Genomic DNA, 26,518 nt, shown 5'->3' with positions numbered 1-26,518 from the left:
AAGGGCACCTCACATACCTGTCTGCAGCCTAGACTGGGGACAGCATGCCAGTCACGAGTGTCCACTGGAAAGGGCCGAATCCAGTGTCCCTGAGGGCAACCCGTACAGGCAACAGGCTGCACATACCACTGAGGAGGCTGCTGTTTGCAGCCATTGTACACTGGGCCCCCATGGGGAAAAGAGCACAGTTGGCTTAACTGGCTGAAAATTAATGGTATTTTTGATTTGTTTAGGGGGGATGTTGGTAGTGTTTGGTAATGTAATACAACAGCTATAACTACTGAATAGTACCCAGTACCCAGACATGTGGGTTCTTAATAAGAGTGTCTTGGGTATATTTCTTTCAGGCTTAATAATAGAGTTTTTAGTGGTGTTTTATGTTTTAAAAGATGAGGAGGTAGAAACTGTTCTTAAGTTTAGTGGGCTAGGGGATTGAGTAATTTATGATACAGGTGGTGAGTCTGGTTTTTTAGGGAAGAGGCTGTGGGAATTGCGGCGTTGTACAGCTGCACTTTTTCCTTCTTTTTTTTTTTTTTTTTTTTTTTTTTTTTTTTTTTGCGGTATGCGGGCCTCTCACTGTTGTGGCCTCTCCCGTTGCGGAGCACAGGCTCTGGATGCGCAGGCCCAGCGGCCATGGCTCACGGGCCCAGCCGCTCCGCGGCATATGGGATCCTCCCAGACCGGGGCACGAACCCGTATCCCCTGCATCGGCAGGCGGACTCTCAACCACTGCGCCACCAGGGAGGCCCACAGCTGCACTTTTTGACTGGCAATTGTTACTGGTTGATCACTGCTTCTTGGTGTTGGGGTTATTATAGAGGTTACTCGTAACTAGAATCGTGCTCAGGGCGAGGGTAATGAGGAGTGAGAGGGGATATAGCTTGATTAGGCCTTTTTGTTCTGATCCTAACGTAGAGAATTTTATTTGAATAAGGGAGGTGGGTTTTGGTAAAATGCTTTCTGGTCAAATTAAGTCTCGGAGAGAAGATGCTGATTTTTAGCTTGTTGATGGGTTTCAGTAGGGTGGAAGACGGTGTGTGAGAGTGGGAAAGTACCCTGAGGGGTTGGAAAATGTGAAGATGTCTGAGAAATACTTACATTTTAAGTTTTTTTTTTTTTTTTTTTTGCGGTACGCGGGGCTCTCACTGTTGTGGCCTCTCCCGTTGCGGAGCACAGGCTCTGGACACACAGGCTCAGCGACCATGGCTCACAGGCCTAGCCGCTCCGCAGCATGTGGGATCTTCCCAGACCAGGGCACGAACCCGTGTCCCCTGCATCAGCAGGCGGACTCTAAACCATTGCGCCACCAGGGAAGCCCTTAAGTTTTGAGAAGTAAGATTAAGTTCGAGGGCTAGAGTCAAGCCGAGGATAGTTACAGCAAGGGCAGCTGTTTTATGAAGTAGGTGTAGGTATTTGAGGGACTGTTACTGGAGGAGTATTGTTGGAGGTGATAAACCCCGCGAAGCGCTCCCTGTCAGTAAGCGTTTGATAGAATAGACTAGGAAGGGGTTACTTTCACTCATGGAAGTTTAGGTGGGAAAGCGAGGTTGTCCCAATAATGCAAAGAAGATAATGTGAGTACTGTGAACAGCTGTGAGGGATGTGGTGATTAGGGTTATTAGCAGGGCTCAGCCGCTGGTATAAGACGTATTAGCAGGCTCGATAATTAGGTCTTTAGGATAAAATCCAGTACAGAAAGGTATTCCTGTTAGGGCGAGGCTTCTGATAATGAGGGCTGTTGTAGTAAAGGGTATTGCTTTGATTAGGCCCCCTATTTTTCGAATGTCTTGTTCATCGTTTAGGCTGTGAATAGTAGACTCAGAGCATATAAATAATATGGCCTTAAAACAGGTGTGTGTGCAGATATGGAGGAATGTTAGATAAGGCTGGTTAATACCGGTTGTTACCATTATAAGGCCTAACTGGCTTGAGGTGGAGAAAGTGACAATTTTTTAAGTATCCTTTTGGGTAAGAGCGCATATTACTGTAAATAATGTAGTACTAAAGTACTTAAGTTTAGTGGGCTAACACTAACCCTAAGCATAATGATATTGTCTGAATAAGCTCATTATTTTCTGTTAAAGGGTAGAAGCGGATGAGTAGGAAAATACCTGCTACAACTATTGTGCTTGAGGGGAGGAAGGCTGAAACGGGTAGCACCTTCTGTTGCTGAGGGAGTCAAGGGCAGAGACCAAATTGGGTGGATTTTCCAGCTGCAGCTAGTACAAGTCCTATTAAAGGTAGGTTTGAGTGGCTTAAGTCAAGTATGAAGATTTGTTGCGGATCTCATGCATGTAAATTAAACAGAAATCATGCTATTGATATAATAAATCCAGTGTCTCCAGTATGGTTACACAGAATTGCTTGAAGAGCCACTGTGTTTGTGTCTGCTTGTCTGTACCATCATCTGATAAGCTTGTTGGTGTACAGAAATACAACAGGTTTCTGTATATTAATTTGGTATCCTGCAACCTTACCAAATTCATTGAGCTCTAGTAGTTTTCTACTGGCGTCTTCAGGATTTTCTATGTGTGGTATCACGCCACCTGGAAACGTGACAGTTTTATTTCTTCCCCAATTTGGATCCCTTTTATTGTTTTTTTCTCTGATTGCTGTGGCTAGGACTTCCAAAACTATAATAAATAAAAGTGGCAAGAGAGGACATCCTTGTCTTTTTCCTGATCTTAGAAGAAATGTCTCAGCTTTTCACCATTGAGTATGTTAGCTGTGGGCTTATTTGTATGGCCTTTATGTCAAGGTATGTTTCCTCTATACCCACTTTGAGGTTTTATCATAAATGGCTGTTGAATTTTGTCAAAAGCTTTTTCTGCATCTATTGAGATAATAATATGGGTTTAATTCAACTTGTTAATGTGGTGTATCACATTGATTTGTGGATATTGAACCATCCTTATATCCCTGCTTGATCATGATGTAGGATCCTTTTAATGTATTCCTGGATTCAGCTGCTAATTCACTGAGGATTTTTGCATATATGTTCATCAGTGTTACTGGCCTGTAACTTTTTTTTTCTTTGATTTGTCTGGTTTGGGTATCAGGGTGACGGTGGCCTCAGAATGAGTTCAGAAGTGTTCCTTTGCAGTTTTTTGGAATGATTTCAGAAGGGTAGGTATTAACTCTTCTCTGAAAGTCCAGTGGAATTCACCTGTGAAGCCATCTGGTCCTGGACTTTTGCTTTTTGGGAGTTTTTAAATTACTCATTCAATTTCGCCACTGGTAATTGGTCTGTTCATACTTTGTTTCTTCCTGGTTCAGTCTCAAGATTTTGTACATTTCTAAGAACTTGTCCATTCCCTCTAGTTTGCCCATGTCACTGGTGTGTAGTTGCTCACAGTAGTCTCCTTCTGATCCTTTGTATTTCGGTGGTGCCGGTTGTAACTTCTTTTTCACTTCTGATTTTTATTGATCGGGCCCTCTACCTTTTTTCTCGATGGCGTCTGGGCAAAGGCTTATCTATTTTGTTTCTCTGTTCAAAAAACCAGCTCTTTGTTTCATTGATCTTTTCTGTTTTTTATTCTTTTTCATTTATATCTGCTCTGATCTTCAAGATTTCTTTCCTTCTAAATGTGGGTTTTGTTTATTCTTTTTCTAGTTCCTTTGGGTGTCAAGTTAGATTGTTAGAGATTTCTCTTGATTCCTGAGGTAAACTTGTATCCCTAAAACTTCCTTCTTGGAACTGCCTTTGCTGCATCCCATAGATTTTTGGATACTGTGTTTTTGTTTTCATTTGTCTCCAGGTATTTTTTTAATTTTTTCTTTGACTTCTTCAATGACCCATTGGTTGTTTAGTAGCATATTATTTAGGCTCCATGTGTTTTTGCTTTTTGCAGTTTTCTTGTTGATTTCTAGTCTCATAGCATTGTGGTCGGAAAAGATCCTTGATATTATTTCAATTTTCTTACTTACTGAGGTTTGTATTGAGGCCTAGCATGTGATCTATCCTGGAGAATGTTTCATGTGCACTTGAAAAGAATGTGTACAGTAAGTTCCCTACACATGAATGAGTTCTGTTCCGAGAGTGCATTTGTAGGTTCGATTTGTAAGTCCAACAAAGTTAGCCTAGGTACCCAACTAACACAGTTAGCTATATAGTACTGTACTGTAATAGGTTTACAATACTTCTCACACAAATAATACATAAAAACAAACAAGATTAAAAATGTTTTCATTTTTAACAGTACAATACCTTGAAAAGTACAGTAGTACGTTACAACAGCTGGCACACAGGGGCTGGCATCAAGTGAACAGGCAAGAAGAGTTACTGACTGGAGGAGGGAGATGGTAGAGCTGAAGGATCCTCAGCAATAGGAGATGGAGGGCAAGCTGCAGTGTCACTCACCCCTGACGTTGATGGCGCAGGTTCTGGTTCCTTGCTGGATTCAATGCTGTCTGCCCTCTTGAAAAAACGACCCAGTGATGTCTGGGTAGTAGCTCTTTTTTTTTCTCATCATAGATGACACGGTAGCACAGAATTACATTCTGAATGGCGGCTGCAGCCTTTGTGTACCATCCTGCGTTCGGGTCCTGTGCCTCAAAAACTAACAGTGCCTCCTCACGTGAAGTCCCCGTGCCGTTTCCTTCATCGTGAATCTCTTTGGTTCTTCACTTACTTCTTCTTTCTCTTGTTGCTCCACTCTCTCAATTGTTTTCACTTCTGTTGCAGTTGTTATCGCTTGGTGCTTCTTAGCAGTACCAGCTACATCACCACTGCTTTTACACTTGCTTCCGGACATCCTGGGCTTGAAATAAAGATACTGTATACCGACTGTACTCTATACTGTACAGCAAACTACACAAAAGCACAACCACTTGTAGAGGATGCACGCACGTGACAATATGTGCCAGACGTGTGAACTAACTTATGTGATTGGACATGCGAGTGTATGTTTGCATCTTTAAAAGTTCACATCTTGAAGGTTCATATGTAGGAGACTTAACTGTATTCTGTTTTGGGGATATTCTAAATATGTATATATCAAGTCCATCTGAACTAATGTGTCATTTAAGGCCAGTGTTTCCTTACTGAATTTTCTATCTGGATGATCTGCCCACTGATTGTAAGTGGTGTTAAAAAGTCCCCCACTGTTACTGTGCTGCTCTCAATCTCTCCCTTTATGTAAATGCTTGCCTTATATATTTAGGTGTTCCTATGTTGGGTGCATATATATTTACAACAGTTGTATCTTCTAGGATTGACCCCTTGAGCGTTATATAATGTCCTTCTTTGTTTCTTGTAACAGTCTTCGTTTTGAAGTCTCTTTTGTCTGATAAGTATTGCTACCTAAGCTTTGTTTAGATTTCCACGTGCATGGAATACCACTTTCCGTCCCCTCACTTTCAGTCTGTATGTTTAGGTCTGAAGTGAGTCTCTTGTAGGCAGCGTATATACAGATTTTGCTTTTGTATCCATTCAGTCACTCTGTCTTATTGGAGTACTTAGTCCATTTACATTAAAGTAGCTATTGATACGTTATGTACTTATTGCCATTTTGTTAATTGTTTTGGGGTTGTTTTTGTAGTTTTTAAAATTCCTTTTGTTCTTTGTGATTTGATGACTGTCTTTAGTGTTTAGATTTCCTCTGTTCTTTTTATCTTTGTGTAGCATGATAGATTTAGGGTTTATCATTACCATGAGGTTATATATAGTAATATACATGTGTGATTACTTTAAGTTGCTGATCACTTAATTTTAGACGCATTTTAACAATCCTGCATTTTTACTCTCCTCATGATTACTATCTTTGTCATATTTTACATCTGTTTTGTAGATGATCTCACTAAATTGACTTTTAACTTTCTTACTTGCTTTGTACATGATTTAGTACCTTTACTAAATATTCGCCTTTACTGATGAGCTTTTTCCCTTTGTAATTTTCGTGTTTTTAGTTGTGGCCTTCTCTTTTTTTGCTTAGAGAAGTCCCATTAACATTTCTTGTAAAGCTGGTTTGGTGATGCTGAACTTTTTAGCTTTTGCTCATCTGTAAATTTCTTGATCTCTCCGTCAAAGTCTTGCTGGGCAGAGTATTCTTGGTTGTAGGTTTTCCCCTTTTATCACTTTAAATATATTGTGCTCCTCCCTTCTGGCCTGCAGAGTTTGTTGAAAAGTCAGCTGATAGCCTTATGGGAGTTCCCTTGTTACTTGTTGCTTTTCCTTTGCTGCTTTTAACATTCACTCCAACTTTTGCTATTTTACTTACAATGTGTCTTGGTGTGATCCTCCTTCGGTTGATCCTGTTTGGGACTCTGTGCTTCTAGGACCTGGACGTCTGTTTCCTCTCCCAGGTTACAGAAGTTTTCAGCTATTTCTTCAAATGTGTTCTCTGCCCCTTTTTCTCTTCCCTTTCTAGGACCTTTATATGTAAGTATTAGTGCATTTGAGGTCCCAGAAGTCTCTTATACTGTCATTTCTTATTTTTTCTCTTTAGCACCAGTGATTTCCACTGCTGTCTTCCAGCTGACTAATCCGTTCCTCTGTATCAGTCTGTTGATTTCTCCTACTGTATTCACTTCAGTTATTATATTCTTCACCTCTGTTGGGTTTTTTATATTTTCTAACTCTTTAAAACTTCTAACTTCTTGCTCCGTTGATGCATTCTCCTGCTGAGTTCTTCGATCAGCTTTATGATCATTCATCCTTAGGTAGATTGCTTACCTCCACTTCGCTTAGTTTTTCATCTGGGGTTTTATCTCTTTCTTTCATTTGGAATATGTTCCTGTCACTTCATCTTGCCTGAATCGCAGTACTTCTACGTATCTGGTGGTTGGTTATGTTTCCCGCCCTTGGAGAAGTGGCCCTCTATAGGAGACATCCTGTGTGCCCCAGAAGCACACTCTCCTCCTGTCGCCAGAGCTGTATGCTTTAGTGGTTCCCCCAGTGAGGGCTGCATAGGTCCTACTGCTGTGGTGGTCTGACCACTGAGGGTGCCCTGGTAGGCGTGGCTGGCCCCCATCCATTTGGTTGCCAGGCCCTGCCTTGCACAGAGGCTGCCGCATTCTGGTTGGTGGGGCCAGGTCACGAGGTGGCTGGCTGCAGAATCCCCAGGGGGCACCCCTGGGCTAGTGCTGGCTCACGGGTGGGCAGCGCCAGGTCCTGGGGGCTGGCTGCAGGGCCCAGGGATTCAGTAGCTGGTGTCAGACTGCTCATGGGTGGGGTCCAGGGGTCCTGAAGCTTGTGTTGGCCTGCTGGTCAGTGGGCTGGGTCCTGTCACAGCAGGCTGCAGGGCTGCAGTTGTTCTGGGGCTGGTGTCCGCCCACTGGTAGGTGAGGGTGGCCTCAAGGCTGGAGTAGGCTTGCTGGTGGGCAGGGCTGAGTCCCGGGACCTCTGACTGCAGGGCCTGGGGCTCCCTGGTCTAGTGCCTGTGCTCCGGTGTGTGGGGTAAGGTCCTGGGCCCTCTGGTGGGCAGGGCGTGTCCAGGGGTGGCTGTGGGCTGGGGGTTCTTAAAGCATCTTGTCTGCTGGGTGGGGCTGTGCCCCTGTTTACTGCGTAGCCTGAGGCATCCCAGTACTGGTGCCTAGAGGCTATTGGGCAGGGGTGGGGCTGGGTCCTGAGGCTGAGAAGCTAGAGGGAGGATTCCACAGTGCTGGTTGCCAGTGAGTGTCCACGTGGTACACTGGCCTCCCAAATGGCAGCTGCCAGTGTCTGTGTCCCCAGGGTGAGCCCCCAGCCTCTCCAGGAGGATGAGATGATCGGCAGGTGGGTGTGACCCAGGTTCCTTCAGATCGCTGCTGGTGCCCTGGGTCTTGGAGCTCGTGAGAGTCTGTGTGCATCCTTTAAGAGTGGAGTCTCTTCCCCACAGCCCTCGGGGTCGCCTGAAAGCAAGCCCACTGGCCTCCAAAGCCACATGGTCTGGGGACTTGTCTTCCTGGTGCAGCACCCTCACCCTGGGGAGCTGATGTGGGACCCAGACCCCTTGCTCCTTGGGGAGCATCTCTGCAGTTGTAACTCTTCTCTCATTTGTGGGTCACCCCCTCTGGGGTATGGGTCCTCTTTTTTCTATTGAAGTATAGTTGGTCTACAATATTGTTTCAAGTACACATCATCGTGATTCAGATTCAGTGTTTCTACAGATTGTACAAATTACAAGATAATTAGTGTAGTGCCCTGTGCTATACAGTAAATCCTTGTTGCTTATTTTTTTAATCTGCTAGTTCATATCTGTTACTCCCTTACCCCTAATGTGTCTCTCCCTGCTTCCATCTCCCCTTTGGTAACATAAGTTTGTCTTCTAGAAGTCTGTCTGTGAATCTGTTTGTTTTATATATACATTCACTTGTGTTTCTTAGATTCCACATGTGAGTGATACCATATAGTATTTGTCTTTCTCTGACTTATTTCTCTAAGCGTAATATTCTGTAAGTCCATCCACATTGCTACAAATGGCGTTATTTCATTCTTTTTTATGGCTGAGTAATATTCCATTGTATATATGTACTACATCTTCTTTATCCATGTCTCTGTCGATGGACACTTAGGTTGCTTCCATGCCTTGGCTATTTACATATTGTGAATAGTGCAGCTGTGAACATTGGGGTGCACGTATCTTTTCAAATGAATGTTGTTTTTTCCGGAAATATGCCCAGGAGTAGAACTGCTGGATCACGCGGCAGTTGTATTTTTAGTTTTATGAGGACCCTCTGTACTGTTCTCCATAGTGGCTGCACCAACTTACATTCCCATGAAAAGGGTACGAGGGCTCCCTTTTCTCTGTATCACCTCCAACATGCGTTATTTATAGACATTTTGATGGTGGCCATTCTGACAGATTTGGGATAATACCTCATTGTAGTTTTGATTTGTATTTCTCTATTAATTTGCAAAGTTGAGCATCTCTTCATGGGCCCATTTGCCATCCATATGTCTTCTTTGGAAAAAATGTCTATTTGAGTCTTCTGCCCATTTAAAAAAATTTTTATTAGTTTCTGCTTTATAACAAAGTGAATCAGTTATACATATACATCTGTTCCCATATCCCTTCCCTCTTGCGTCTCCCTTCCTCCCAACCCTCCCTATCCCACCCCTCCAGGTGGTCACAAAGCACCGAGCTGATCTCCCTGTGCTCTGTGGCTGCTTCCCACTATCTATCTACCTTACGTTTGGTAGTGTATATATGTCCATGCCTCTCTCTTGCTTTGTCACAGCTTACCCTTCCCCCTCCCCATATCCTCAAGTCCATTCTCAAGTAGGTCTGTGTCTTTATTCCTGTTTTACCCCTAGGTTCTTCATGACATTTTTTTTCTTAAATTCCATATATATGTGTTAGCATACGGTATCTGTCTTTCTCTAGTTCTGACTTACTTCACTCTGTATGACAGACTCTTGGTCTATCCACCTCATTACAAATAGCTCAATTTCGTTTCTTTTCATGGCTGAATAATATTCCATTGTATATATGTGCCACATCTTCTTTATCCATTCATCCGATGATGGACACTTAGGTTGTTTCCATCTCCGGGCTATTGTGAATAGAGCGGCAATGAACATTTTGGTACATGTCTCTTTTTGAATTGTGCTTTTCTCAGGGTATATGCCTAGTAGTGGGATTGCTGGGTCATATGGTAGTTCTATTTGTAGTCTTTTAAGGAACCTCCATATGTTCTCCATAGTGGCTGTACCAATTCACATTCCCACCAGCAGTGCAAGAGTGTTCCCTTTTCTCCACACCCTCTCCAGCATTTATTGTTTCTAGATTTTTTGATGATGACCATTCTGACTGGTGTGAGATATCTCATTGTAGTTTTGATTTGCATTTCTCTAATGATTAATGATGTTGAGCATTCTTTCATGTGTTTGTTGGCAGTCTGTATATCTTCTTTGGAGAAATGTCTATTTAGGTCTTCTGCCCATTTTTGGATTGGGTTGTTTTTTTGCTATTGAGCTGCATGAGCTGCTTATAAATTTTGGAGATTAATCCTTTGTCAGTTGCTTCATTTGCAAATATTTTCTCCCATTCTGAGGGTTGTCTTTTGGTCTTGTTTATGGTTTCCTTTGCTGTTTCTGCCCATTTTTTTTGATTGGATTGTTTTTTTGGTATTGAGTTGTATGAGCTGTTGGTGTATTTTGGATATTCACCCTTTGTTGATGTGCATGATTTGCAAACAGTCCCTCCCATTCAGCAGGTTGTCTTTTTGTTTTGTTGATGGCTTCCTTTGCTGTGCAAAATCTTTTAAGTTTAATTAGGTCTCATTTGTCTTTATTATTATTATTATGTGTTGTTGTTTTGCTTTAATTCTTTTACCTTAGGTGACTGATTCAAGAAATAGTGCTACCATTTATGTCAGAGTGTTCCTATGTTCTCTTATGGTTTTGTCTTACTTTTAGTTCTTAAAACCATTTTGAGTTTAGAATGTTCCCTCACACCACATATAAAAATAATCTTTCTTTTACATGTGGCTTTCCAGCTTTCCCAGCACCACTTGTTAAAAGAGACAGTCTTTTCCCCATCGTATATTCTTGCCTCCTTTGTAGATTCATTGACTGAAGGGGCATGGGTTTATTTCTGGGTTCTCTTCTCTGTGACATTGCTCTGTCTGTTTTTCTGCCGCTACAACACTGCTTTGACTACTGTAGCTTTGTAGTATAGTCTGAAGCCTGGGAGGGTCATGCCTCCAGCTTTGCTCTTTTTTCTAAGATTGCTTTGGCAATTCATAGTCTTTTGTAGTTCCATACAAATTTTTGGATTATTCCAGTTCCGTGAAAAAATCTCCTCAGTATTTTGATAGGGATCGAGTTAAATGTGTAGATTGCTTTGGGTATTATGGCCACCTTAATATTCTTCCAATCCAAGAGCATGGGGTATCTTTCCATTTCTTTTATCAATGTTTTATATAGTTTTCAGCATATAGGCTTTTCATGTCTTTGGTTAAGTTTATTCGACTAGGGTTTTTTTTTTTTAATGTGACTTTTAAATGGGATTTTAAAAAAATTTCCCTTTCTGATATTTCATTATTAGTGTATAGAAATGCAGTGTATTTCTGTATATTAACAAGCTTGCTGAATTCATTAGTTCTCATAGTTTTTAGGTGGAGAAACTTTACCGTTTTTGATACACAGTATCATGTCATCTGTAAATAGGGACAGTTGTACCTCTTTGCTTCCGATCTGGGTACCCTTTATTTCTTTTTCATAGCTGATTTGCTAGGACTTCCAATATTATGTTGAATAGAGGTGGTGAGAGTAGACATCCTTGTCTTGTTCCTGAATTTAGCAGAAAGTCTTTCAGCTTTTCACCACTGAGTATTATATTGGCTGTGGGTTTGCTTTAATGACTTTTATTAATGTTGAGACATGTTCCCTCTCCACTTTGGTAAGAGTTTTTTATCATGTTGAATTTTATCAAATGCTTTTTCTGAAAATACTGAAATGATCATGTGGTTTGTCTTTCCTTTTCTTAGTGTGGAGTATAACACTGGTGTATTTGTTTTCGTCTCACATATGTTGAACCATCCTTGCAACCCTGGAATGAATCCAAATTGAGAATGGTATATGACCCTTTTTATGTATTGTTGGATTTTGTGTGCTAACATTTTGATGAGGATTTTTGCATCTTTGTTCATGAAAGATATTGGCCTGTAATTTTCTTCTTTTGTAGTGTCTTTGTCTGGTTTTGGTATCAGGATGATGGTGGCTTCATAGAATGATTTTGGCAGTGTTCCCCCTTCAATTATTTGGAAGAGTTTCGTAAGGATAGATAGAAGTTCTTTGTATGCTAGGTAGCTTTCCCCTGTGAAACAGTCCACTTTTGTTTGCTGGAAGTTTTTATTTTTATTACAGATTCAATTTCACTTCTGGTGATCAGTTCAACTTATCTACTTCTTGACTCAGTCTTCGCAGTCTGTAGATTTCTAGAAATTTGTCCATTTCTTCTAGGTTGTCCAATTTGTTGACATATAACTAGTCATAGTAATACGATTTTCTTTTATATTTCTGTGGTGTCAGTTATTGATCCTTATTTTGTTTATTTGGTCCTCTCTTCTTGGTGAGTCTGGCTAAAGGTTTATCAATTTTATCCTTTCAAATAGGTCTTTGTTTCATTAATCTTTTACTTCCTCTCTGATCTTTGTTTCCTTCCTTCTGTTCACATTGGGCTTTGTTCTTTTCCTAATTCTTTTAGGTGGTAGGTTAAGTTGTTTGAGATTTTTCTTGTTTCTCGAAGGCCTATATTGCTATGAACTTCCCTCTTAGATCTACTTTTCCTGCATCCTATAGATTTTGTAGAGTTATTTTTTTTTTATTTTTATTTTTTGGCGGTACGGGGGCCTCTCACTGTTGTGGCCTCTCCCATTGCGGAGCACAGGCTCTGGACGCGCAGGCTCAGCGGCCATGGCTCACGGGCCTAGCTGCTCCACAGCATGTGGGATCTTCCCAGACTGGGGCACGAACCTGTGTCCCCTGCATCGGCAGGCGGACTCTCAACCACTGCGCCACCAGGAAAGCCCTGTAGAGTTATGTTTTTATTTTCATTTGTCTTCAGGTATTTTATTTCCTCTTTGATGTCATTGTTAACCCATTGATATTTTTTTTAGAGGCATGTTTAGTCTCCACATGTTTGTTCTTTTCCCATTTTTATTTCAGTTGATGTAATAGTGGGAAAAATGCTTGACATTATTTCTGTCCTCTTACATTTGTTGAGGCTTATTTTGTGCTCTATCCTTGAGAATGTTCCATGTGCACTTCAAAAAGGATTTGTGGGACTTCCCTGGTGGCACAGTGGTTAAGAATCCACCTGCCAATGCTGGGGACACAGGTTTGATCCCTGGTCCGGGAAGATCCCACATGCCGTGGAGCAGCTAAGCCAGTGTGCCACAGCTACTGAGCCTGCGTCTAGAGCCCGCAAGCCACAACTACTGAGCCTGCGTGCCTACAGCCTGTGCTCCGCAAAAAGAGAAGCCACTGCAATGAGAAGCCCGCGCACCACAATGAAGAGTAGCCCCTGGTGGCCGCAACTAGAGAGGCCTGGGCACACCAACAAAGACCCAATGCAGAAAATAAATAAATAAATAAATAAATAAGTTAATTAATTAAGAAAAGGATTTGTATTCTGCTTTGTTAGATGTAATATCCTATGGATATCATTTAAGTCCAACTGATCTATTCTGTCATTTAAGATGATGATTGCCTTCTTGATTTTTTTTTTGGCCTTGCCTACCCACTGATGTAACTGCGGTGTTAGTCTAATCCTATTGTCAATTTCTCCCTTCATGTCTGTCAGTATTTGCTTTATATAGATTAGGTGATCCTGTATTGGGTGTGTATTTGTTAACAAATATTCTCTTCTTGCATTGATCCCTTTATCATTATATAATGCTCTTCTTTGTCTCTTTATCCTTTGTTTTAATGACTGTTTTGCCTGATAGGAGTATTGCTACTCTTGCTTTCTTCTTTCTGTTTGCGTGAACTCTTTTTCTATCCCCTCGCTTTCAGTCTCTGTGCATCTTTCACCCTGAAGTGAGTCTCTCATAGACAGCATATTGAAGAGCTTTGTTTTCTTAATCCAGGCAGCCACCCTATGTCTTTTTTATTTACAAAGCTATATTTTGAGCCACTAAAGAAAAAAGATACTTATTTAATGACAGTAAATAATTCAATGTACATAAATTGACTAAACTCCACAACTACTTTCAACATTAAAATATAAATTGCTAATTGTAAGTAACAGCAGAATGTGTTGAATAATGTTAATTCCAAATGCGCATGTATTATGTACTATTTCACATAGGCATGACTTTACCTGTAACTAAAATATTGCTACTGAAGGTAAAACAACATAATTATCTAAACTTATAAGCAAAAAGGATAAAACAATATCAAAGGAAGGAGTAAATAATAATTTGGTTTGGGGGCATTTGTTTTCTTTTTTTCTTTTTAATTTTTTACTTCATATTCAGATATAGTTGATTTACAATGTTGGGTTGCCTTCAGGTGTACAGCAAAGCAGTTCAGTTATACATAGACATATATCCATTCTTTTTCAGATTCTTTTCCCATAGAGGTTATTACAGAATACTGAGTAGAGTTCCCTGTGCTGTACAGTAGGTCCTTATTGATTACCTATTTTAAATATAGTGGTGTGTGTATGTTAATCCCAAACTCCTAGTTTAGCCCTCACCCCTCCACCTTTTCCCTTTGGTAATCATAAGTTTGTATTCAAAGTCTGTGGGACTGTTTGTTTTGTAAATAACTTCATTTGAATCATCTTTTTAGATTACACATATAAGTGATATCATATGAGATTTGTCTCTCTGACTGACTTCACTTAGTATGTCCATCTCTAGGTCCATCCATTTTGCTGTAAATGGCATTATTTCATCCTTGTCTTATGGATGAGTAATATTCCATTGTGTATATGTACCACATCTTTTTTATCCATTGCTCTGTTGATGGACATTGAGGTTGCTTCCATGTCTTGGCTAGTGTAAATACTGCTGCAGTGAACATTAGGGTGCATGTATCATTTTGAATGATCCTTTACACTGGATATATCCCTAGGAGTGGGACTGCTGGATCATATGGTAGTTCTTTTTAGTTTTTTCAAGAAACCTCTATACTGTTTTCCATAGTGGCTGCACCAAATGAATTACATTCCCAACAACAGCATAGGAAGGTTCCCTTTTCCCCCCACCCACTTCAGCGTTTATTGTTCATAGACTTTTTGACAATGGCCATTCTGACCAGTGTGAGGTGATACCTCGTTGTAAGTTTTTTTTTTTTTTAGATTAGGTTATAGTTGTTTTACAATGTTGTGTTAGTTTCTACTGTACACCTAAGTGGAGTTCCCTGGGCTATACAGCAGGATCTCATTAGTTAATCTGTTTTATACATATTAGTGTATACATGTCAGTCCTAATCTCTCAATTCATTCCACCCATGCTTTACCCCCTTGGTGTCCATCTGTTTATTTTCTACATCTGTGTCTCTATTTTTGCCTTGCAAACTGGTTCATCTGTACCATTTGTTTTTCTCTTTCTTACTTCACTCTGTATGACACTCTCTAGGTCCATCCATGTCTGCTGGGTCATATGGTAATTCCATATTTTTAGTTTAAGGAACCTCTGTACTGTTCTCCATAGTGACTATATCAATTACATTCCCACCAACAGTACAAGAGGGTTCCCTTTTCTCCACACCCTCCCCAGCATTTACTGTTTGTAGATTTTTTGATGATGGCCATTCTGACTGGTGTGAGGTGATATCTCATTGTGGTTTCGATTTGCACTTCTCTAGTAATTAGTGATGTTGAACATTTTTTAATGTGCTTTTGGGCCATCTGTATGTCTTCTTTAGAGAAAAGTCTATTTTGATCTTCCACCCATTTTTTTTATTGGGTTGCTTTTTTTTTGATATTGAGCTGCATGAGCTGTTTATGTATTTTGAGATTAATCCCTTGTCAGTTGCTTTGTTTGCAAATATTTTCTCCCATTCTGAGGGTTGTCTTTTGGTTTTGTTTATGGTTTCCTTTGCTGTGCAAAAGCTTTTAAGTTTAATTAGGTCCCATTTATTTACTTTTGTTTTTATTTCCATTACTCTAGGAGGTGGATAGAAAAAGATCTTGCTGTGATTTATGTCAAAGGTTGTTCTTCCTGTGTTTTCCTCTAAGAGTTTTATAGTGTCTAGTCTTACATTTAGGTTTCTAATCCATTTTGAGTTTATTTTTGTGTATGGTGTTAGGGAGTGTTCAAATTCATTCTTTTACATGTAGCTGTCCAGTTTTCCCACCACCACTTATTGAAGAGACTGTCTTTTCTCCATTGTGCATCCTTGCCTCCTTTGTCATAGATTAATTGACCATAGGTGTGTGGATTTATCTCTGGGCTTTCTATCCTCTTCTGTTGAACTATGTTTCTGTTTTTGTGCCAGTACCATATTGTCTTGATGACTGTAGCTTTGTAGTATAGTCTGAAGTCAGGAGTCTGATTCCTCCAGCTCTGTTTTTTCCCCTCAAGACTGCTTTGGCTATTAGGGGTCTTTGGTGTCTCCATACAAATACTAAGATTTTTTTGTTCTAGTTCTGTAAAAAATGCCATTGGTAATTTGATAGGGATTGCATTGAATCTGTAGATTGCTTTGGGTAGTATAGTCATTTTCACAGTATTAATTGTTCCAGTCCAAGAACATGGTATATCTCTCCATCTGTTTGTATCATCTTTAATTTCTTTCATCAGTCTTATATTTTCTGCATACAGGTCTTTTGTCTCCCTAGGTAGGTTTATTCCTAGGTATTTTATTCTTTTTGTTGCAGTGGTAAATGGGAGCGTTTCCTTAATTTCTCTTTCAGATTTTTCATCATTAGTGTATAGGAATGCAAGAGATTTCTGTACATTAATTCTGTATCCTGAAACTTCACCAAATTCATTGATTAGCTCTAGTAGTTTTCTGGTGGCATCTTTAGGATTCTCTATGTATCATGTCATCTGCAAACAGTGACAGTTTTACTTCTTCTTTTCCAATTTGGATTCCTTTTATTTCTTCTCTGCTGTGGCTAGGACTTCCAAAACTATGTTGAATAATAGTGGTGAGAGTGGACATCCTTGTCTTCTTCCAGATCGTAGAGGAAATGCTTTCAGTTTTTCACCTTTGAGAATGATGTTTGCTGTGGGTTTGTCATATATAGCCTTTATTATGTTGAAGTAGGTTCCCTCTGTGCCCACTTTCTGGAGAGTTTTTATCATAAATGGGTGTTGAATTTTGTCAAAAGCTTTTTCTGCATCTGTTGAGATGATCATATGGTTCTTATTCTTCACTTTGTTAATATGGTGTATCACATTGATTGGTTTGTGTATATTGAAGAATCCTTGCATCCTTGGGATAAATCCCACTTGATCATAGTGTATGATGCTTTTAATGTGTTGTTGGATTCTGTTTGCTAGTATTTTGTTGAGGATTTTTGCATCTATATGCATCAGTGATATTGGTCTGTAATTTTCCTTTTTTGTAGTATCTTTGGTTTTGGTATCAGGGTGATGGTAGCCTCATTGAATGAGTTTGGGAGTGTTCTTTCCTCTGCAATTTTTTGGAAGAGTTTGAGAAAGATGGGTGTTAGCTCTTCTCTAAATGTTTGATAGAATTCTCCTGTGAAGCCATCTGGTCCTGGACTTTGTTTGTTGGAAGGTTTTTTTAAAAATCAATTTATTTATTTATTTACTTATTTAATTAGTTTCTGCTTTATAACAAAGTGAATCAGTTATACATATACATCTGTTCCCATATCCCTTCCCTCCTGCGTCTCCCTCCCTCCCACCCTCCCTATCCCACCCCTCCAGGCGGTCACAAAGCACCGAACTGATCTCCCTGTGCTATGCGGCTGCTTCCCAGTAGCTATCTACCTTATGTTTGGTAGTGTATATATGTCCATGCCTCTCTCTTGCTTTGTCACAGCTTACCCTTCCCCCTCTCCATATTCTCAAGTCCATTCTCAAGTAGGTATGTGTCTTTATTCCTGTTTTACCCCTAGGTTCTTCATGACATTTTTTTCTTAAATTCCATATATATGTGTTAGCATACGGTATTTGTCTTTCTCTTTCTGACTTACTTCACTCTGTATGACAGACTCTAGGTCCATCCATCTCACTACAAATAGCTCAATTTCATTTCTTTTCATGGCTGAGTAATAGTCCATTGTATATATGTGCCACATCTCCTTTATCCATTCATCCAGTGATGGACACTTAGGTTGTTTCCATCTCTGGGCTATTGTAAATAGAGCTGCAATGAACATTTTGGTACATGTCTCTTTTTGAATTATGGTTTTCTCAGGGTATATGCCTAGTAGTGGGATTGCTGGGTCATATGGTAGTTCTATTTGTAGTTTTTTAAGGAACCTCCATACTGTTCTCCATAGTGGCTATACCAATTCACATTCCCACCAGCAGTGCAAGAGTGTTCCCTTTTCTCCACACCCTCTCCAGCATTTATTGTTTCTAGATTTTTTGATGATGGCCATTCTGACTGGTGTGAGATGGTATCTCATTGTAGTTTTGAGTTGCATTTCTCTAATGATTAATGATGTTGAGCATTCTTTCATGTGTTTGTTGGCAATCTGTATATCTTCTTTGGAGAAATGTCTATTTAGGTCTTCTGCACATTTTTGGATTAGGCTGTTTGTTTTTTTGCTATTGAGCTGCATAAGCTGCTTATAAATTTTGGAGATTAATCCTTTGTCAGTTGCTTCATTTGCAAATATTTTCTCCCATTCTGAGCGTTGTCTTTTGGTCTTATTTATGGTTTCCTTTGCTGTGCAAAAGCTTTGAAGTTTCATTAGGTCCCATTTGTTTATTTTTGTTTTTATTTCCATTTCTCTAGGAGGTGGGTCAAAAAGGATCTTGCTGTGATTTATGTCATAGAGTGTTCTGCCTATGTTTTCCTCTAAGAGTTTGATAGTTTCTGGCCTTACATTTAGGTCTTTAATCCATTTTGAGCTTATTTTTGTGTATGGTGTTAGGGAGTGATCTCATCTCATACTTTTACATGCACCTGTCCAGTTTTCCCAGCACCACGTATTGAAGAGGCTGTCCTTTCTCCACTGTACAATCCTGCCTCCTTTATCAAAGATAAAGTGACCATATGTGCATGGGTTTATCTCTGGGCTTTCTATCCTGTTCCATTGATGTATCTTTCTGTTTTTGTGCCAGTATCATACTGTCTTGATTACTGTAGCATTGTAGTATAGTCTGAAGTCAGGGAGCCTGATTCCTCCAGCTCCGTTTTTCGTTCTCAAGATTGCTTTGGCTATTCGGGGTCTTTTGTGTTTCCATACAAATTGTGAAATTTTTTGTTCTAGTTCTGTGAAAAATGCCAGTGGTAGTTTGATAGGGATTGCACTGAATCTGTAGATTGCTTTGGGTAGTATAGTCATTTTCACAATGTTGATTCTTCCAATCCAAGAACATGGTATATCTCTCCATCTATTTGTATCATCTTTAATTTCTTTCATCAGTGTCTTATGGTTTCATGCATACAGGTCTTTTGTCTTCTTAGGTAGGTTTATTCCTAGATATTTTATTCTTTTTGTTGCAGTGGTAAATGGGAGTGTTTTCTTAATTTCACTTTCAGATTTTTCGTCATTAGTGTACAGGAATGCCAGAGATTTCTGTGCATTAATTTTGTATCCTGCTACTTTACCAAATTCATTGATTAGCTCTAGTAGTTTTCTGGTAGCATCTTTAGGATTCTCTATGTATAGTATCATGTCATCTGCAAACAGTGACAGCTTTACTTCTTCTTTTCCAATTTGGATTCCTTTTGTTTCCTTTTCTTCTCTGATTGCTGTGGCTAAAACTTCCCAAACTATGTTGAATAAGAGTGGTGTGAGTGGGCAGCCTTGTCTTGTTCCTGAGCTTAGTGGAAATGGTTTCAGTTTTTCACCATTGAGGACTATGTTGGCTGTGGGTTTGTCATATATGGCCTTTATTATGTTGAGGAAAGTTCCCTCTATGCCTACTTTCTGCAGGGTTTTTATCATAAATGGGTGTTGAATTTTGTCGAAAGTTTTCTCTGCATCTATTGAGATGATCATATGGTTTTCTTCCTTCAATTTGTTAATGTGGTGTATCACGTTGATTTGCGTATATTGAAGAATCCTTGCATTCCTGGAGTAAACCCCACTTGATCATGGTGTATGATCCTTTTAATGTGCTGTTGGATTGTTTGCTAGTATTTTGTTGAGGATTTTTGCATCTATATTCATCAGTGATATTGGTCTGTATTTTTCTTTTTTTGCAGTATCTTTGTCTGGTTTTGATATCAGGGTGATGGTGGTCTCATTGAATGAGTTTGGGAGTGTTCTTTCCTCTGCAATTTTTTGGAAGAGTTTGAGAAAGATGGGTGTTAGCTCTTCTCTAAATGTTTGATAGAATTCACCTGTAAAGCCATCTGGTCCTGGACTTTTGTTTGTTGGAAGATTTTTAATCACAGTTTCAATTTATTTGTGATTGGTTTGTTCATATTTTCTACCTGGTTCAGTCTTGGAAGCTTATACCTTTCTAAGGATTTGTCCATTTCTTGCAGGTTGTCCATATTTGTGGCATAGAGTTGCTTGTGGTAGTCTCTTAGGATGCTCTGTATTTCTGTTGTAACTTTTTTTTCATTTCTAATTTTATTGAGTCCACTCCCTGTTGATGAGTGTGGCTAATGGTTTATCACTTTTGTTTATCTTCTCAAAGAACCAGCTTTTAGTTGTATTGATCTTTGCTATTGTTTTCTTTGTTTCTATTTCATTTATTTCTGCTCTGATCTTTATAATTTCTTTCCTTCTGCTAACTTTGGGTTTTGTTTGTTCTTCTTTCTCTAGTTCCTTTAGGTGTAAGGTTAGATTGTTTGAGATTTTTCTTGTTTCTTGACTTAGGCTTGTATTGCTATAAACTTCCCTCTTAAAACTGCTTTTGCTGCATCCCATAGGTTTTGGATCATTGTGTTTTCATTGTCATTTGTCTCTAAGTATTTTTTGACTTTCTCTTTGATTTCTTCAGTGATCTCTTGGTTATTTAGTAATGTATTGTTTACCCTTCATGTGTCTGTGTTTTTTACGTTTTTTTCCCTGTAATTGATTTCTCATCTCATAGTGTTGTGGTCAGAAAAGATGCTTGATATGATTTCAATTTTCTTAAATCCACTGAGGCTTGATTTGTGACCCAAGATGTGATCTATCCTGGAGAATGTTCTGTGTGCACTTGAGAAGAAAGTGTAATCTGTTTTTGGATGGAATGTCCTATAAATATCAGTTAAATCTATCTGGTTTATTGTGTCATTTAAAGCTTGTGTTTCCTTATTAATTTTCTGTTGGGATGATCTGTCCATTGGTGTAAGTGAGGTGTTAAAGTCCCCCAGTATTATTGTGTTACTGTCGATCTCCTCTTTTTTTTTTTTTTTTTTTTTTGCGGTACGCGGGCCCCTCACTGCTGTGGCCTCTCCTGTTGCGGAGCACAGGCTCCGGACGTGCAGGCTCGGCAGCCATGGCTCACGGGCCCAGCCGCTCCGCGGCATGTGGGATCTTCCCAGACCGGGGCACGAACCCATGTCCCCTGCGTCGGCAGGCAGAGTCTCAACCACTGTGCCACCAGGGAAGCCCCGATTTCCTCTTCTATAGCTGTTAGCAGTTGCCTTATGTATTGAGGTGCTCCTGTGTTGGGGGTGTATATGTTTATAATTGCTATATCTTCTTGGATTGATCCCTTGATCATTATGTAGTGACCTTCCTTGTCTTTTGTAACACCCTTTATTTTAAAGTCTGTTCTATCTGATACGAGTATTGCTACTTCCGCTTTCTTTTGATTTCCATTTGCATGGAATATCTCTTTGCATTCCCTCACTTTCAGTCTGTATGTGTCCCTAGGTCTGAAGTGCATCTCTTGTAGACAGCATATGCACAGGTCTTGTTTTTGTATCCATTCAGCGAGCCTGTGTCTTTTGGTTGGAGCATTTAATCCATTGACATTTAAGGTAATTATCGATATGTGTGTTCTGAATTACCATTTTCTGAATTGTTTTGGGTTTGTTTTTGTAGGTCCTTTTCTTCTCTTGTGTTTCCCACTTAGAGAAGTTCCTTTACCATTTGCTGTAGAGCTGGTTTGGTGGTGCTGAATTCTCTTAGCTTTTGCTTGTCTGTAAAGCTTTTGATTTCTCCATCGAATCTGAATGAGATCCTTGCCGGGTAGAGTTATCTTGGTTGTAGGTTCTTCTCTTTCATCACTTTAAATATGTCATGCCACTCCCTTGTGGCCTGTAGAGTTTCTGCTGAGAAATCAGCTATTAACCTTACGGGAGTTCCCTTGTATGTTGTTTGTCCTTTTTCCCTTGCTGCTTTCAATAATTTTTCTTTGTCTTTAATTTTTACAAATTTGATTACTATGTGTCTCGGTGTGTTTCTCCTTGGATATATCCTGTATGGGACTCTCTGCGCTTCCTGGACTTGGGTGGCTGTTTCCTTTCCCACGGTAGGGAAGTTTTCAAGTATAATCTCTTCAAATATTTTCTCAGGTCCTTTCTCTCTCTCTTCTCCTTCTGGGACCCCTATAAAGTGAATGTTGTTGCATTTAATGTTGTTCCAGAGGTCTCTTAGGCTTTCTTCATTTCTTTTCATTCTTTTTTCTTTGTTCTGCGGCAGTGAATTCCACCATTCTGTCTTCCAGGTCACTTATCCGTTCTTCTGCCTCATTTATTCTGCTATTGATTCCTTCTAGTGTATTTTTCATTTCAGTTATTGTATTGTTCATCTGTTTTTTTTTTTAAATTCTTCTAGGTCTTTTTAAAACATTTCTTGCATCGTCTCGATCTTTGCCTCCACTCTTTTTCCGAGGTCCTGGATCATCTTCACTATCATTATTCCGAGTTCTTTCTCTGGAAGGTTTCCTGTCTCCACTTCATTTAGTTGTTTTTCTGGGGTTTTATCTTGCTCCTTCATCTGGTGTGCATAGTCCTCTGCCTTTTCATCTTGTCTTTCTATGAATGTGGTTTTTGTCCCCAGGCTGAAGGACTGTAGTTCTTCTTGCTTCTGCTGTCTGCCCTCTGGTGGATGAGGCTATCTAAGAGGCTTCTGCAAGTTTCCTGATGGGAGAGGGACTGGTGGTGGGTAGAGCTGGGTGTTGCTCTGGTGGGCAGAGCTCAGTAAAACTTTAATCCACTTGTCTGCTGATGGGTGGGGCTGGGTTTCCTCCCTGCTGGTTGTTTGGCCTGAGGCGACCCAACACTGGAGCCTACCTGGGCTCTTTGGTGGCGATAATGGTTGGACTCTGGGAGGGCTCACACCAAGGAGTACTTCCCAGAATTTCTGCTGCCAGTGTCCTTGTCCCCATGGTGAAACAGAGCCACTCCCTGCCTCTGCAGGAGACCCTGCAACACTAGCAGGTAGGTCTGGTTCAGTCTCCCCTGGGGTCACTGCTCCTTCCCCTGGGTCCCGATGTGCACACTACCTTGTGTGTTCCCTCCAAGAGTGGAGTCTCTGTTTCCCCAGTCCTGTCGAAGTCCTGCAATCAAATCCCACTAGCCTTCAGAGTCTGATTCTCTGGGAATTCCTCCTCCCGTTGCCGGACCCCCAGGTTGGGATGGGGATTCCCTTGTATGTAACTGTTTTCCTGTTGCCTTTAGAATCCTCTATAACTTTTGCTGTTTTAATCGTGGTGTGTCTCAGTGTGAGTCTGTGTTCATGTTTGGGACCCTCTATGCTTCCTGTACTTGGGTATCTGTGTCCTTTTTTAGGTTTGGGAAGTTTTCAGCCATAATTTCTTAAAATGTGATCCCCTTCCTTCTCCTTGTGGAGAATCCCTGTTATGGAAATGCTGACACAATTTTATATTATCCCATAGATCCTGTATGTTGCTTTCTTTTTTTCATGTCTTTCCACCTGCTGTACTGATTGGGTGATTTCTATCTCTCAGTTCACTTATGTGTTGTTCTGTGTCATGTAGTCTGCTATTCATTGCTTCTAGAGTGCTTTTTAATCTCAGATTTAATTACCTGTTTTTTTAAAATTATCTATTTTTGATTAGGTTGTCTTTATAGCTTCTAGTTCCTTGTTAAAATAATCTGTGCTTAGATCAATTCTTAATTCAGTTAGTGTTTTTAATTCATTGTCTGGTAGACTCATTACCTTTGTTTCATTATTTTTTCAGGGCTTTGCTCTCTTTCAGTTGAGAGTAGTTCCCCTGTGTTGTCATTTTTCTTAAATTTCTGTGTCTATGAATTTAGGTGAAACAGTTACCTGTCAGTGTTGAGCTGGCTCTGTTCCTTGAAGTGTGTTTTTCCTTCTTTCTGCATTGGGGCTGTTGCCCCGAAGAAGGGGATTGCTGGAGCAAGTGGGGCTTGTGTGCTCACAGAGGTATGTGCTGGTATCTGCCCCTCTGCTTGGATGCAGCCCAGTGTCGCGTCTTTCCCCGGTTGTGGCTGTCTGAGACCTAGTGCAAGGCTGTGGTGTGGAGTGGGTGGGTGAGCGGATTAGCTCAGCTGGGAGTGGGGGATTGTGGTGTGCTGCAGGGGTTCCAGCAGCCCCCCTGTTGTTAGAGGGTCTGGGCTGCCTGCGTGGTATGCCGACAGCGGCTGCCACCACCCCATCTGGACCTCACCCCGGGCCCCTAGGCCACCCCTGTGGCCCTCGATTGAGTCTCCTCCCAGGGCCTGGCTGCCCTAGAAACACTGCTGAGGTGCGGCATGGAGTGCATGGCGTGTCTCCTCACTCAGACTGGGGAGGCTGGGAGCCACTAGGTCAGACCTCCCTCCAGCCTTGTCCAGTGGCGAGCCAGCACCTATGCACTCCTCATGAACAGAGCCTAGGCTTCTCCAGCCTTTATACCTGTCACAGCAGTTCTCCAACCAGCCAAGGGAGGCGTGTCTCCACTATGCGGGGCCCCAGGCCTGGGATGCCCAGTCTGGCTTGACGGGCTCACTCCCAAGGGCAAGTGTCCACCCGCACAATCTCCCTCTCCTTAGTACCCTCCCGGGGGCGGGGGTCCCGAACCAATACTTTTCTTCCTGTCCTCACTGGTTACGTATCTTTCTGCAGCCTTGCTTGTACAGCAGCTCTGCCAGTTTCCATGTAATTCCCCTGAGAACTGCTCCACGTGTAGATGCATTTGACGTCTGTGGGAGGGGGTGAGCTCCACATCCTCGGCTGCCACCTTGTTCTTCCTCCTCTGGGCATCTTAACAGTGCTGTGACTCGGCCCCTCCTACCCAGCTCGTGCTTCCTTCTTCATCACGTGCAGATCTTTTCTGGTAGGTTCGGGTCTTTGTCAACGATAGATTCTTCGCACACTGTAATTCCGGTTTGCCCGTGAGAGCAGGCGAGCTCAGGGTCTCCCCTCTGCCACCTTGGGAACTCTCTCTCCTGCGTGTAACTTCTGACTCCCCCAAACTCAACTACTAATAGCCTACTATTGACCAGAAGCCTTACCGATAACGTAGTCAATTAACATATTTCCTATGTTGTGGGTATACACTGCATTCTTACAGAAAAGTAAACTAGAGAAAATGTTAACATAAGGAATACTTACAATACTGCACTTATCAATGATGTACGTTTACTAGATGAGTCAATCTGTCAGTATGTCAATATTATGATATAAAACGCTACAGAGGTTCCATATATTACTAACATTAGACATCAAAAAACAATGTGAAAGTTCATTTTTATTTACAGGTGTAATGGTTCAGGCGTTGATAACAAAGCAGCAGCAATATGATGTATGTAGTGTGCACAAGGAGTGTCACCTGCCATTCCAGTAAACAAAGAATACTGGGCACGATCCAGCCATCAGCCGCTGCAGCTGCCCTGACGGCGTGCCCTGCGGGGATTCAGGAAACATTCTGTGCTCTGGGTACCAGCCCTAGATCGTTTAAGTCTAAAGAATCTAAAGAATAATTTCAGTGAGGCCAGATTCTTCATCTTCCCATACATACAAAAGCACTAAAATTATTAACCTGAACTGCCTGGGGCTTTGGTGTGTGTGATAAGCAGTAATCTTTGACTATATTCTTGTCTTGCAGCAAAAACTCTATGCATCTTGGCACCTCCCTTACCTCCTGAGAGGCTGTCTTCTGGGCTTAAAAGTTTAACTTGCAGCTTTTGGGTTGTATGTTTTCCTTCAGTCAGCAGCTTTGGTGACCTGAAGGGAACTCAGAGCAGGCTTCTCCTCTGCCTGAGCCCTGCAGGGACTGGGGGACTGGCCAGCAGAGGCCTCTTGTGCCCTGCCATCCCCTTGGCGAGCCCTCCTGGTCTCAGATCTCCTGTTACTGGCTAATCCTATTGTATTTGGTGGTGGATAAATCCCTCACAGGAGGAGGAGATTTTCCTTGAATTTAATTGCTTGAATTTAAGTTCAAGAAGAAGTACCTGGGATATCCCAGTTGAGGGAAGATTTTACTCAGTTGAAAGACACTGAGTTTGGTTGGACTGGGAATTTAGGTGGGGAGACTGACACGTCATTTTTCCTTTATTTGGCTACTTGTAACAGAGATCATTGGAATTAAAATGAAGACGTCCCTTCTTCGGAGCTGAAAGTCCTTATGAGCCATCTCCTTCCTGACAGCACTGGCTTAGGCAACTGGGAAACTTGTGGGAGTGGTGGAGGTAAGTCCTCATCCTGGGCTGCCGTCTGTAGAGGGAAAGCCACTCGTCTCAGCTGGGGACACACGTAAGAGCCGGCCACTCAGTGCTGCAAGCACCCACTGTGGTCTTAGGCTACAGAAGGTAGGACCTGTAAGAGCGCTGCAGTGGCTCTGGGCTAAAATCCCGAGGAATCAGGCTCACACCCAGCACACTGGCCCACCACGGGATCATCAGTAATGATTCTTATCTCAACCTTGGAATGGGAAACAAAGCTTTCAAAACAAAAATGACAGATTGCTAGCGTCCAACTAACACCCAGGCCAGGTTCAGGTACAATATGTATGGAATTTATACCTGCAAATACTTACTTGATTGGAGAAACCACACTAAAGGAGATCACAACCTAAAATGGCCGTATTTGGGTTCTTCTGACATTCCAAAATTTTCTTGTGTATGCAGCTAGCGAAA

Source organism: Mesoplodon bidens, assembly GCF_964165515.1.
Source record: "Mesoplodon bidens genome assembly, chromosome: 20".
NCBI classification, from domain to species: domain Eukaryota; kingdom Metazoa; phylum Chordata; class Mammalia; order Artiodactyla; family Ziphiidae; genus Mesoplodon; species Mesoplodon bidens.
Note: the sequence above shows the minus strand (reverse complement) of the source record.